The sequence below is a fragment of the Cibotium barometz genome, chromosome 48 (genome assembly GCF_041138505.1).
Source record: "Cibotium barometz isolate CiBa-2024 chromosome 48, ASM4113850v1, whole genome shotgun sequence".
Lineage (NCBI taxonomy): Eukaryota > Viridiplantae > Streptophyta > Polypodiopsida > Cyatheales > Cibotiaceae > Cibotium > Cibotium barometz.
The window spans coordinates 29,699,644-29,715,149 of record NC_141093.1 but is presented as its reverse complement, the minus strand read 5'-3'; positions in this window follow the sequence as shown (position 1 = coordinate 29,715,149).

The window sequence follows — 15,506 nt, the reverse complement described above, 5'->3', positions numbered from 1 at the left end:
TGAAAAGAGGAAGATCGGGAAACAAACCATCCATAATTGCTTGTACACACAATCCTTTGCCAACATCACACATTTGTTCAAAGAACCATCCATGCATGCATGCATTAAATTTATATCACTCACTTCATCCACGATATCATTTGCAACACCATTCACATTACATCTTGTGAGCATAGCCTCATCAAAAATAAGATCATGACGATGCATATAGCCATCTTTGTCTTGTAGCTCAAGGTATCTAAACTTTGAACACTTCAAAAACTTTGAATCCAAAGCAAAACCATCTGGGTTTAAGAAGGACTATCCTTCTTAAACCATCTGGGTTTAAGAAGGACCATTTTAACTTATATATTATTAGATCTATTGCAGTCCCAATAGAGGTCAAGTCAACATTGTCCTCTTGTAGCTTAAGACTCAAAAACTTAAGTTCCTTCAATACATCGGCAAGAATATGTAAACAAAATTGAGTGGTAAAAGTACATGCTTTGTTGTACCACTCTATAAGCTTCCACAATGTTAAAATGGCAGGCATTAAAAAAACAAGTCGAATGATTAATTCACCTCTTGAAGGCCACCTGATTGCATGAATCTGGAAAACTTGATGAGCATCAAATTCCATAATTTCCAAGATCTCCATGAACTCTTTGTTTCTTTTAGGAGAGTTATTTATCCACCATGAGTACACTTTTTTTACAAGCTTTTCAACAAACAAGAGCTCATAAAAACTCTTTGAAGCATCTGCCAGCTATAGAGCCTCACAGTGAGCAATGCAATGGATAGCTATTAAGCTTGGGCAATCCTTTTTCATCAATGTGACCAACCCAACCTCACTTCCAACCATGGCGGAAGCACCATCCGTTGCAATCCCAACCCTTTGTTTATGACATAGGCCTCTTTCACCAAGAAATCTATTTAATGCATTGTACACAGTTTTCCCCTTCCCATCATCAATGCAAACATCACCCATGTACTACTCTGAAATCTTTGGCCCAATACCATTATTTGCTAAATAAGTCCCATAGACAATAAGATAAAGCTCAAGAGCCCTATCAGTACTCTCATCAACCATAATTGAAAAAAAAAGGACTTTGTAACATTCGTTGCATTTGTCCTTCTACAAGTTGTGATGCAAATGGCATGAAGTTATTTGTTTCTGGTGTACCGACTTGTGTGAGAAGAGTATTCTAAGTTTTTAGGCATATTGGGCACCTTCATAATCATTACAAATTTGCAGAGATCCTCATATGTAGCAATAGAGAGATCTCTTTGTGCAATGAAATACATTGGTTTCATTGTGATGATTATGTGTCCTATGTTAGGATCCACAATATTAGCTACGTGCACATGAATTGGCTTTGCTTTCTTTTCCATCTCACAAGTCCATTTCACCATGGCTATTTTGTGAGAGACCGACATTACATGAGTTGTAAGAGAGTCATGCTGTAAATTAATACAACCATTTCCTATAACAAATCCATACTTCTCACAATACTCACATTCATAACACTTCTTTTCCCACTGACTATTGGACTGCCATCTGGATTCTTGTAAAAGAATGCTTTTTCACAATGCATTGGAAGAAGGTAAGGTTATTTGCTTGCTCGATGTCGCACCCAAGGAAATTTCTCTCTCCACGCCTCACAAAATTTTCGTTTAGGCCCCTGTATCTGTGCATTTTCAATGCTCCTTTTATTCTCATCTTCCAAGTGATATAATTCTACCCTTAAAATTTTTGCATCATCGGTCCAGTCAGAATCAATGCCTCACGTTGGTGCCTTCCATCCAAACATAGAAGAAATAGTTTTTTGTGCTTTTTCCTTTGAAGGAGCCGGTCACTAAGATATTTAGAAAACCTGGTTCATGTGATAAGACTAAAGTATCACAAACCATAGGACATGTTCACATTCAAAGACCACGTGCATTTGATTCAATACAATAAAAATAAATGAGCAAAATAAATAAGAACATACTGGAAGTCAAAGTTGAGAATACCACTTTATGCTTAAGGCCTCCAATTAGAGCTTGCAAACGCTCTTGTAACTCGTTACCACCCTTGGTGTTGATCACCTTTGAAGAAAACCAAGGACAAGATTGGTTAGTAAATGTAGACCATGGAGCTCAAAAGTTTCTTCTAGATATGCTTACCTTTTCAAATAATTGAAGGTCTTTGGCAAAGGGAGAACATTGGAACCTAAAGATTGCACAATGTAAGTAGAAGTGTTAAAGAATGGACTTGAAAGTTGAAAGTTTAGGAAGATAAATTTTTGCTTTGTTTGCTAATTGAAGGTCTTTAACAAAGGAAGAACATTGAAGCCTAAAGGTTTCACAATGTAGTAGAAGTGTTAAGGAATAGACTTGAAACTTGAAAGTTGGAAGTTTTGGAAGAAAAAACTATGCTTTACTGGCTCTCTGGAAAAAAATAATATCCAGGTTTCACATTATGGGCATCCATGCTACATGGGCATTTGTCTTTCTACGTTTTGAATTATGAAGTTGAAAAATGGAGGCTTGTTTTGAGTTGTGATGATTTACAAAGTCTCTAGCCTCTATGTTTTGTCAAAATTCACTTAAAGTAATTCAGAGTTGTCTTTTGTCATGTAGTGTATGTGATTATTTTCTGCTGATATAAATAAATAATTATTATTGTTCCCAAAAAAAGAAGAAAGGGTAGATGAAATCTTTTATTTAAATGCTAAAGATCCTTGAGAGAGAGAGAGTGTGTGTGTGTGTGTGTTGACTCTGAGTAAGAAAAGTTTTTTAGAGTTAGAAGAAAGGGTTTAACATAAATTTATAATATCATATATAGCATATATCCATTTATCCATATAAATATACCTTATATATCTATAACTTATTCTCTCTAGTTTCTCTGTCACATTCCTCTCACCCTATCTCTCTCCTTACCTAGACTCTGGACTGTGGCCTCCATATCTCTCGAATCTCTGTCATATATAAATTGTAAATACTAAAAACTATAATCATAAATTATAATATATTCTTTGATTTTCTCGCTCTCTCTTTCTCGACTCCCACTGGCTCAAGCCTCACTCCACAAAACAAGTGATACCACCGGCAAAAATCAACCTTGGTCTTAAACATTATAGCAAGAACTGCATGAAATAGTTCCTTTATTATATCTTTTTACAATGTGTGAGTGTATTAATGGTGCTTCCAATAATAACTAGTTGTACTCCCTAGCACCATTTGTACTAATGGTGCTTCCAATAATAATTAGGTTATAGTTGAGTCAAGTTAAGTCACTTCTTGCAATAAGTCCTAGTATGTATAATGAGCAAATGTTAGTAAAGTGGGAAGTGTCAGAAGACATGATTCTTGTGGGGTCGCTGAAAAAACACTATAAATTAGGTTCAATTTTAGTCATATGAGCATATATAAACATATAAATTGAGAATGTATGATTCGAAATGCATAATCCTAAGTTGAGAGTAATGCAATTTGCATTACATGGATCTTAACACTAATCTTAAAACTAATCTACAAAGGTCCAAGTCCCAATTAGTTCTCTTTTACAAGGAAATTTTAACTTTGGAGAGACTTATCTGACTGTATGACTTTGAACCTAAGAGCCCACACACATGATTTCAAAGAGGAGGAGGATGAGTTGTGCCACATTGAGCACCCTCCCTCCATACCCAAGACAAAAAGGATAGCTGAAAGTTCCCGTTAACAAGCTAGGACACTATTTCAAAAATGAAATAAATGTCATATTACCCTATCATTTGTAAAGGATTGACGGTCTCTGCAATCTTAGACAATAATGTTGGTTCCACGATTTTACCATGATTGTTAGGAGGCATGAAGAAGCCCACCACTCATTAGAAAAATCCTCGTGGTCAAGCTTGCCAATAGGAACATAACTAAATCTTTGGGTGTCCTTTAGGATTAAGACCTTCTTAGGCTAGCTTCCACCACACATTCATAGTTATGGATTTTGAGAAGGCCTTATATGAGAGATGCAAGGATGGTTCACAACTTGGAAACCAATCACATTTATATATGAAAAGGTAACCATTACTTGAAAACACGAAAGAATTATCCCATGATTCAAGGCATTCTCACTAATGAGAGAGTTTGACACAACTATTTGGACCACTTTAGTCTCATGATATTTAGAGCACGAAACACACAAGCTCACAACACATGAATTGATATTTTTAGAGCTTGTAACAAGATGTTGCATGTTAAAGACAAGGACCAAGAATATGAGCCCCTTCAAGAGCCTAATTCCTCTAAGGATTGGAATCACGTTTTGGCAACCATGGACACTCTTCCACATAAGCTTTGGATTCATGTTTTGGCAACCATTGACACTCTTCCACATAATCTTGGGACAAGTTTTTCATGATTGGATGGTGTCAAAATAACATCCTTGTTTGATGCATTTGAAATAGAATCAGTGGTGGAATCGGCTCTTGCCTTAAGCTAGAGTTCCCCCCCAATAGAAAGACCAACTAGCTACATGGTCTGCCTTGACATTAGGGCTAGCTATAAAATTTTATCTTAGGAGATGTGGACCTCATTAGGCTAACCACCCACCCATCACACCATCTACATCTATCATCTCACTATGGTATAAATAATTCCCAATCCATGATCTTTGGTTGTTTTGAAGCTTAATTTTATACTAGAACTAAACCTATGTCTTTTAAGTTTTATGTAACCCCCTGTAGGTAGTATGAAAGAGAGTACCATCCTCAAGATGGGATGGATTATAGCCACCACTAACTGTGTAATCAGTTGTTGGCAAAAAAGAACTACAACACTTGAGCTTCCCCCATGAGATATTTTCCATGCCCTTGGTGGATGAGAATACCTCGAACCTGTTAAAACATCCCAAGACTTCTTCCACTTCCATGAGATGGTTTTTCCATGTCCTTGGTGGATGAGGATACTCCGAACCTATCAAAACATCCCAAGCCTTCCCACTTACAAAGCCATCACCTTAGGTAACCCCTTTGCGTTCACACACACTGCGGGTAGGTTTTTCGATTCTCTGTAAAACTCTATTTTTGGAACTGTAGGAAGGAAGATTGGTTGTGCAGACACTATGTGTGCTGAAAGAGGTCTTAAAGTTGCCATTGGGTGTATGTATGCAAATTGAGATCACTACTGGTTGTGACTGTTTGGGTGCATTATAGTGAGAGCATAGTACCGTTGTTGCAGAGAATACAACAGTTTGTGCAGGTCAAACAAGAGTGCTAATTTTGGTAAATTTGTGTTGCAGACAAGATTTTGAATGATGGAATAAACAGATTGTTGCAGAGAAGCTTGACACAAGGATAACTTCCATACTTGGAGATTTAGATTGATCAATTTCCTGATGGGAAACGGTTACTAGGACTACATTGAAGGTGAACATGAGAAGGCACCAGAGATGCAGATGTAAAAGAATTCAAGGATTGGAATCAAGGAGCAAGGAAAGTCATGTATTGGATTTCTATCAACATACAAGACACTATGATATATATATTGCCAAGTCACCTAAGGAGACATGGGATACCTTGGTGTCAAGCTGTATGAAACTAACACCAAGGCACGAAAGATTCAGTTGAAGAATGAGGTTCATACTGTGGGGGGGGGAGAAGAAAAATATGTCTATGAATAATTATGCCTTGAAGATCAAGGGCATTGTGGAATCCCTTGCATCAATTGGTGTTTCTGTTTTGATGAATGAGGATAAGGTGGAAGTGTGTCTATGTGGTCTTGGGCCACAATATAAGGCATTCAAGATGTCTATTCAGACTCAAGAAAACATTCCCAACTTCACAAATTTGGTGTCAATGCTGATTATTGAGGAGAAGAATTTGGGTGAAGATCAAAAGTTTTCACAAAACAAAAACAGTTCAAAGCAACAGGCCTTCTACATAAGTGCAGGTAGAGAACGAGGTAGAGGTCATGGACGTGACCAAGGTGGAAGATGCCAGTTTAGAGGCAGGGGGAGCTAATAAGGTCGTGGTAATTGGCAAAGGTAGCATAATGATACATGAGACTGTTTTTACTGTGGTAAGCCTGGAAATATGCAGGCAGATTGCTATAAGAAGCAGAGTGACATGCGAAATGGAAAAGTGCAGCAAAACAACTATGCATCCTCTAGCAAAAATAATGAGGATAATGAGAGGTTGTTTGTTATGCAACATGTGGTTAATGCTGTGTCTGGAAATGATGTAGCAGTATGTAAGGATGATGTATGGTATGTTATTCAGGTGCTTCGAACCACATGATAATTCATGATGAGTGGTTCAAGGAAATGAAGAGTCTTGAAAGACCAGGTTTTGTTGAAACAAGGGATGACATTTCTCATCTGATTGCCCATGTTGGAGATGTGCCATTGTCTATGTAGGGTGGTAAGGTGAAGTACCTTGCAAATGTACTTCATGTTTTGAACATTACAAAGAATCTGGTTTCTATTAGCCAGATGATTGAGCAGGGTTTGTAGGTCCGATTTAACCCTGATGGTTATTATATAGAAGACTTTAAAGATAAGTGCAGGTTGGTTGCAAAAGGCAACAAAGTGGGCAGAATGTTTACATTGAATGTAAATATGCCTGAAGTGAGTGCCGCACTGTTCGCAAATGGTTCAGGAGTTGTTGCAGATATAGACATTTGGCATAAGAGAATTGGGCATGTAAATGTGCAAAGAATGAAGTCTATGCAGACTAAAGAAATTGTGGCAAGGCTACCTAAGTTAAAGTTGAAGGTATGATGCAGAAAGTATGTGAAACATGTCAATTTAGAAAGCAAACAAAGCATGTATTTCCACATGACAGAAATGTGAGCACGAATGTACTAGATGTTGTGCATTCAGATGTATAGGATCCTGCTACGAGACTATGTTTATGGGTGGCTCCATAGGTTCTATGTAACATTCATTGATTTGACCACACGAGGAAAGTGTGGGTGTATTTCATGAAGGAGAAGAGTGAAGTGTTCAGTCCATTTCAAAATTTCAGAGTGATGGTTGAAAAACAGATAAGAAAGTATGTGAAGTGCCTAAGGAGGTCAGATGGAGGGGGAGAATACTTCTCCAATGAATTCTCTGAATTCTTGGCATTCAGAGACAATTTACATCATGTAGATACACTCCGCAACAAAATGGAGTTGCTGAGCGGAAAAACAGGCACATTACAAAGATAGTACGAGCATTGATGGCAGAGAAGAATATGCCGCATAGCTATTGGGTTGAGGATGTGTCTACAATAGTTTATATCATGAACAGGACTCCTACTGCAGCCATACATGATGTAATGCCAGAGGAGAAGTTTACTGGTAGGAAACCTAATTTGTCTCACTTGAAAGTTTTTGGATGCATTGCATATGTGCATGTGCTAGATGAGTTACATACCAAGCTAGATCCAAAGGCAAAAAAATGTGTGTTTATTGGGTATTCCCTTGAGCAAAAGGGATATAGATGCTATAATCCCGATACATGTGAATTCAAGGTAAGCAAGATGTTGTATTTGATTAGATGAGTAGTTGGTATATGCTGCTGAAAAAGATGCTATTGGGGCTGATGTAAGTGGAAATGTGGTTGCACAGAATGCAATTCAGCAATCACAGTCATTGAGTGGACCAAGAGAATCCTCATCCAGTGATTCTGTTGATAGACCATGGAGTAGCAGGCTGTGTCATAATACCAGTCCTAGAAATGTAGTTGAGTACATCACTTTATCTTCTTTGTAGACCTCTTTTGTTTTGTGAAGAAGAAGAAGAATTTTTAGCCTCCCACCTTGTGTGTGTTCTTTTCTAGTGTTTGTGTAAGTGTGTGTGTGCTTGCAAGAGCTCAAGCTCTCTTCCTCCCTACATCTTTTCAAAATATCGCTTGCCCAGTAGAGCGAACTTAGCAACAAAATTTTGCTATTGGGGCAGTGACCTAGAAACTGGGACTCCCACCTAAATCGCCCGTCTCGACGGGAGTCTTTTCTTTCCACCTACTTCGACTGCATAGCACATGTGGAGAGGACAGCTACACATCAACATTTCCTCCCCCCACACCTCTTCCCTCAAGCCTATTCCATCAAGCATCTCTTCCTCTCTAAGCTAAGTGCCCCTTTTCTTTTCTTACTTTCTCCCAAGCTTTCATGGAAATCTTCAATGCTTTCTTTTATTCCAAGTTTTCATGGAAAGCTTCTACATAACTCTATGTGAGCTTTTCTTTCCCTTCCCCTCTCTTTCATTTCCCTTTCTCCCTTTCCCTAACCCTAGCCCTATGCATAGAGCTCTAATAGAGAGCTTTGATGGACAGCTCTCCATAAAGCTATCTATTAAAAGCATTCTATGCATAGAGCTAGGATTAAGGAAGCATAAACCAATATCTTTCAATCACTTATGCATTAGGAATAGGGTTTAGGGTACTTACCTCTTTTTTCTCTTCTTCTCTTTGCTTGCTAATATGTTAAAATGAACTAACTTTTTGATTTATTATGTTTCTTTTTTATAGGTTTATTCAAGTAAAAAACTAGCAAGGGTTTAGGCCAATCCTCTCCTACAGCTTCTCAAAGAAGAGGTAAACCCTCTTTTTTCTATTCTTTGTTTATGCTTCTTCTCTTTGTGTTTTTTCACCTTGGGTGCCGAGGATTAGGGTTAGGTCAATAGGCTTTAGGTTTTAGGGTTTAGGCTTATGCATAAGCCCTATGTATAGGATTCGGCAGTAGCCTTATGCATAAGTTTATGCAATAGGCTTAGGGTTTAGGCTTATGCATATGGGCTATGCATAGGCTTATGCATAAGCCCTTTTGCAATAGCCTTATTCATAAGCCCTTATGCAATAGGCTAAGGGTTTAGGCTTATGCATAAGCCCTTATGCATAGCCTTTATGCATCTAGGCTTATGCATAAGCCCTTATGCAATAGGCTTATGCATAAGCCTTATGCATAGGCTTATGGATAAGCCCTTATGCAATAGGCTTAGGGTTTAGGGTTTATGCATAGGCTTAGGGTTTAGGATTTACACATAATACCTTATGTGCATAGACTTATGCCAATAGCCTTATGCATAATCCCTTATGCAATAGACTTATGCATAAGCCCTTATGTAATAGCCTTATGTAAAGCCCTTATGCAATAGGCTTAGGGTTTAGTTTTTTTCTTATTCATGCAACCTCATGTTTATTGCACCCTTGGGTGCCGGGTTTAGGGTTTAGGCTTATGCATAAAGATATGGGGCATTATTGTAGGCCATCTAGAATGTTGTTTATGTCAAGTTAGGAGTGGTTATCCATAGTAGGTGGTTATTATGGAGGGGTAGCCCTTGATCTTTTCAATATCCTCCTCTTGCCAATAAAAGAGAAGTTGCCTTTGGCTTTAATAGCGAGGAGCGTGTGGAAAGTCCTCAGAAGCTATCATCCAAAAGGGGCACTGTCCACCCTGCTTGTCTAAGCAGTATTGTAGAAGGTCTCAATAATGTTCTAATATCACATGTTGCCTTTTTTTATTTAAGCTTTAAGAATTGTTTTGTTAGAGAAATCTTGTGTTTTTTCCTCTTTTGTTTTTCAGCTCTTGCACTACTCCTCTTTTAGCTTCACATAAGAGCGGTAAGCTCTCTTCTTCTTTTGATTGCTTACAACATGTTTTTCCTTTATTGCACCCTTACGTGCTGGGTTTAGGTTTAGCTTAGGTTTACCTCTATGCATAGGCTCTTGCAAGCTCTATGCATAAAGCTTCTATGCGTAGGCTCTATGCATAAGTCTCTATGCATAGAGCTTTATGCATAAGGCTCTATGCGTAGCTCTATACATAAGGCTATATACGTAGAGCTTTATGCACAAGGCTATATGGGTAGCTCTATGCATAAGGCTCTATGCGTAGGCTTTATGCATAAGGCTCTATGCATAAGACTCTATGCGTAGGCTCTATGCAGCATAAGACTCTATGCGTAGGCTCTATGCATAGAGCTTTATACATAAGACTCTATGCATAGGGGTTTTATGTTTTATGCTTCAAGAAATTGACTCTTATGCATGTATGTATAGGCAATGTCGATCGAGACCCATCACAAGACCCAGATGTGGTAAATCTACTATATATTATAAACGAACAATATGGGTAGCAAGCTTGGTCTTAGTTTACTCAGAAGACACAGGTATGGTTCCATCAAACCTTTTCACATATACAAAGATTGCATGAAATCCTGTGTTTCATGCTCGCACGAAACACATTGAGGTTCATTACCACTATGTCAGAGAGCGATGGTAAGATGGTGACATTCAGTTGTCTTACATTCCCACTGAAGACAACGTGGCAGATCTCTTCACGAAGGCTCTCCCATGACCAAAGTTTGAGGCTTTTCGACAAGCTTTACACTTGGTACCATTTGTTACGTGTGATCTGCTACTCTGTACAGTCATAGGTTGCTATATCCATATTGGACGAATTTGTGCAACCATAACCTTTAGTCTTCAGGTATCTTGAGACGTTTCCAGGATACTTCAGCCCATACCGTCGAGGGGGGTTTGTAGGCCACTCTATGGGCTATCCATAGGTGCCACTCAATCCTTGGAATGTGCCTTGTAGGCCTAGATATTAGGTGTATCTTTTGTACTCTTCATTACTTTAGCAGCAATAGATCTTCTGCAGCACGCTTTGCTTCTTGCCTCCTTCTCCTGTTGCTTCCGTTGTCCACTCCAACCAACAGGTAGCTCTCAAAATTACTGTTAGCTCTCCATGATTCTAACCAATCACTTGCGTATGATCGTTCAAGATTCCCATCCTACATAGGATGATGTAGCTAAAGATATCTTATAATGAGATCCACAAATAGGACATGCATAGTATCCACTAGTAGCAAGGCCTACTTAACACCCTTTAGTTATATAATGAAAATATAAAAATATTTCTTTAGTGTTTGAAAATTTGAAACTATTACTAACTTGAACACTCGCCCAAGCTTGGATAGTCATGCATAGTCCACATCAATAATGCTTGCCTATAAGGCTTGGATCTCTTCTACTAAGGGTGTCATGTACAAGTCCATGTTTTTAACTTTGTATAACTTTCTAGGCAACAATAAACCAAGTAAGAGATGTCTCTTTTTAATGGTCAAACCATGGAGGGATATTGTAATATACCCGAAAACCACCAACCAAGTGCTCCATGTTGTTGAACACAAACCAAATAGTGGGTTAATATCATCCATTTCCAAACCGAGATGTATGTATATTGAGGCTCTTCATTAAATTTAGGCTATGTATGATTAATGTGCTTTCATGTAGCACAATCAACAAGAATGCATAAGATGCCATCCATGAATCAATTTTTTGCATGCCACATTATTAGCATACTATGCACTTGCACTTGAACATGTGGTGTTGGATTCTTGGGATGATTGGAAAATGACTTAGAGTTTTACAAGGAATGGTTCCATCATCTAATCTTGTCTATACTATTGAGTACCACATTTTAGACATACAGAAAGGTTACTGAGATCCACATGAAGGAGGATGCAATTAATCATTGGGACATGCATGTACACAATTATTTTGAATCGACATATGGCTCCGTGGACATTTGGGTGAATTTTATTGATAAGTTCTCTCTTCCCCTTTTCTTTTGCTGATTTTGTTCACGGTGCGATATGGCTATTCTCCATGTTTTCGAATCGACATATCCTTATGTGGACGGTTGGGTGAATTTTTTATTGATAAGTTCTTGTTTCGTTCACCGAAGAAATGAATGTTGGTCCACATTTGGATTCACCTTATCGCGGTGGATGGTGATCGTGTGACTTTTAGCTAATTACTATGCCTTCTCTTTTCTAGTACTGCAATGGCACGCACGAAACAGACCGTCAGGAGAGTTTTAGTGCCAGCGCCAGATCCAGCATGCCAAATCCAGTTCCGGTTCCAAATCTTCCAGAGGAAATTCCAAAGGATGTCGCAAGTGAACCTATGCTTCCTAATGTCAAACCTAGCACCAACAGGAATATTTCAAAGGCCAGGGTCACTTTGCAGAGGCAAACAAAAATATTTGCGGAGATAAGGAAGGCACAGGCAGCTATCAATCTCCTCATCCCCAAAGCTCCTTTCTCTCTTGAGGATTGTCAGATCCATTAGCGAAACAGAATAAAGTGGAAAGGTTACTTTAAGTGGCAGAGTAGCACCCTCGCATGTCTTCAAGAGTCATGCGAGGACTTCCTTACAGACTTATTAAATGATAGTAACATTTGTGCTGCCCATGCCAGGAGGGTCACACTAATGGATAAGGACATTACAATAGTAAGCAAAGTTAGGTATAGGTATGATAAGTTCATACGACCTCTACCATTCAGGGATAGGAAGGCAGCAGAAATCCTCTCCATTCCTCCTGCTTTGAAGAGGAACAGAGCTTCTGACAAGGTGGTTATTGAAGAGGTCACAACACCAGGCCCACAAGGGCTGAAGAGGCTTGTAAAGGGGGAGGATCTGAAGGGAAAGGAGACATTATTAGAAGAGAATGTCGTTAGGAATGAGTTGGAGGGAAAGAATAACGACAGACTTAAGGCGGTGCCTGGTCAAATCATATGCAATGTCTCGTACAGTGCCGAGTAGGAGGAGTACCTCCATATCACTCCAACGGATGTTTATATGCTCATTGAAAAGAATAGAGAGATCAATGACAGTATTATGCTTACTTATTTAAGGTGTGTACTCTTAATTTTTTCTTATTTTGATTTCTTTTTCCCTTTCCTACTGTTTTTAATTCAATCTGCAGGGTACTGTTTAAAGAGATTTTGCCAGACCATGCAAAGCAAGTATATATTTGTGATCCGTTGATATCAATTACCCTGATTGATCCGTCGAAGTCTGAAGAGGACCTTGCTCCTTATTTCTAGGGAGTTAGTCTAAGTGCCTGCTTTGTTGTGCCGCCATATATAGAGAAGTATGTATTTTCTTTGGATTTCAAGCTGTTGATGGAATTCAAGTTATTAGTTGCCTGTGTTAGGTTTCTTATATTTTTTGTTTACTTTATCAATTTCAGAGGACACTGGTCTGCTTGTTTAATTAATGTGAAATGCTGGACAATTTTTATGAATAGCCTTCTTAGAATGCACAGACAGTCTAAATTGTAAGTCATTATACTTTATATCGTTTCCTTCTTGCTTCCTAATTGTTGATTGTAAGTCATTCTTTATATCGTTGACTGTAGGGCATGTAAGAGGGCAATTGCATTGATTGAAACTCTATGTCCTGAATTGAAAAAGGATATAGAGTGGAAATTTCTCAACCAACCCGTTCCTATGAAAAAGGATTCGCACTCTTATGGCTGGCACATAGTTGCAAATTCTGGAAGTTCCTCCTTTCCAAGTACACTAATTTTGACAGCTGTGTAATTTTCTTATGTCACTGTAATATAATTTCTCTATGTTCATTTCATGAGAGATCCTGCATTATTCTAATTGACTTTTATGTTGTTTTGTAGTCTGTTCGTTCAGACAAGTTCTGGCTGTGGAGTGTGCGAGCAAAGGCAATAAACATTATCCTCAACAATGCAATTATGCCTGATGACCCTGACTCACCACTTCCACCAGTTTGCTGGCACACTAGTGCATCAAAGAAGAGAAAAAAGATGTCGTTTCATTCCCCTATTAAGCATTTCAGCTTTAAACAAGGAGTCCCTAAGAAGGAAAGCAAGGGCAAGGCAAAGAGGAAGCTTCCATTTGCAGGCAAGGGCAAGGACAAGGTAGGCAAGGTGCCATAACGGAGACAAAGGAGGAGGCCAAGGTGCCAAAGGCTGAGTCAAAGGAGGAGGCCAAGGTGCAGGGAGTCAAAGGAGGAGGCTAAGGCTGAGTCAAAGGAGGAGGCCAAGGTGCCAAAGGCTGAGTCAAAGGAGGAGGCCAAGGTGCAGAAGGCTGAGTCAAAGGAGGAGGCTAAGGCTGAGTCAAAGGAGGAGGCCAAGGCTGAGGCTACAGAGCCCGAAACCGCTTAGAGGCATTTTGTATATGTCAAGAGACAACGTTGTAAAGATTCTATATTTTTATTGAGCTCGGCTCATTTTTATATAAACATTCTATATTTTTATTGAGCCCTACTCATTTTTGTATTTTGTGAGTATTGTACTTTGCCATAATAAAATAGATTGTTGAGAATTTTTATTCTCATAACTTATCTTTGGTTAAAACTGAATTTTAAAGATGTTTGCTTCAAAATCGTTATGAGTACTTTGTAGAGTAGACACATGTCCATGTAGAAATTTTTCATCACATTAGTCATTGCTAAGATACAACAGTTTAGTACAAGTCTTACAATGACTTTTATTGGGCCTAAGTCCCTCGACACAAGACCTTTCTTATTCTGCACGACAAATTTTTCCTCCGTCTTCTTCTATGGGTTGTTCATCTGAAGAATTCTTTGATGCACCTCTTTGGCTTCATCTATTAATTTGTCTACATCTTCAAGGTCTTTCTTGAAGCTTTCAGATATCTGGATAGGTTGATCATCTGTATCCCCAATAGAGGAATAAGAGTCATCACATTAGAAGAAACAGCTAAAATAGCCAGCCAAATAACCTTGCTATAGGAATAGTCCTCTCATTAGAAGAATTTGCTTCCATGGGCAGATTTTGTATAGAGCTTATAAGTTGTAAGATATTATGTTCTCAATTCCCTTATGGACTGGTCTGTTTATACTATTTTGGATGGACTCTGAAACCATCGACATAAAAAAACCATGTGTTGTAAATCTGTGTGCCACTAAACCATTTTGGAATAGGAACCCTAGTACCTACACTGAGCTTACCATTATTGTGCACATACAAGACAGCTTTAGAGTAAATTTTTTGAGTTATATTATAACTTTAATATAAAAATCTAAATTCATGGCTATTACAAGACAAAAATTCATTACTCAATACACTTTTTTGAGGGCAAGGACTTTACAAAATTAACATACGTGAAGTAACTTCAAAATATCCTCACCTCCCACAATATTGAGGTGCTCTCTAATATTTAGGAGGCTCTAATGTCTACTTGCACCTACAACTTCCACTGCACCACTGGGCAACCGAATGCATATGTCGAGAGGCAAAACAACTTGTTTATCTGCCTGCATTGGGACCCAACAACTATTCTTTTTCATCCATTGCTCATAATAGAAGCGTATGTGTAGTGTGGCATGAGCTTTGAGATACCGAAATGAGACACTAGATTCTACTATATTGCACTTGAATGTGTCATCCTTATGTATCCCTTCTACAGTCCTCCACTGGTCTCCAAGAAAGGCTACCATGTCATCACCTAATACCTTCTTGTACAAAAACATGGTAGGTGTTTGTGAGAAACAAAATTGATTGAACATCTTGGCAAAAAGCTGTATTGGGCATACCCAACTAAGACTCACAGATCGAGAGGTCTTTGCAAACTTCAAAGACCCTTGTATATCACAAAGCATCTTTGATTTCATGACCATTATAGTCCAAGCATCTGGAATTGGCCATTCTATAGAAGATAGGGGTGGAGATGTGATTATCTGTAGCTTACCAAACCCACCGTCCTGCTTTGGCACCAAATAGGAGTGC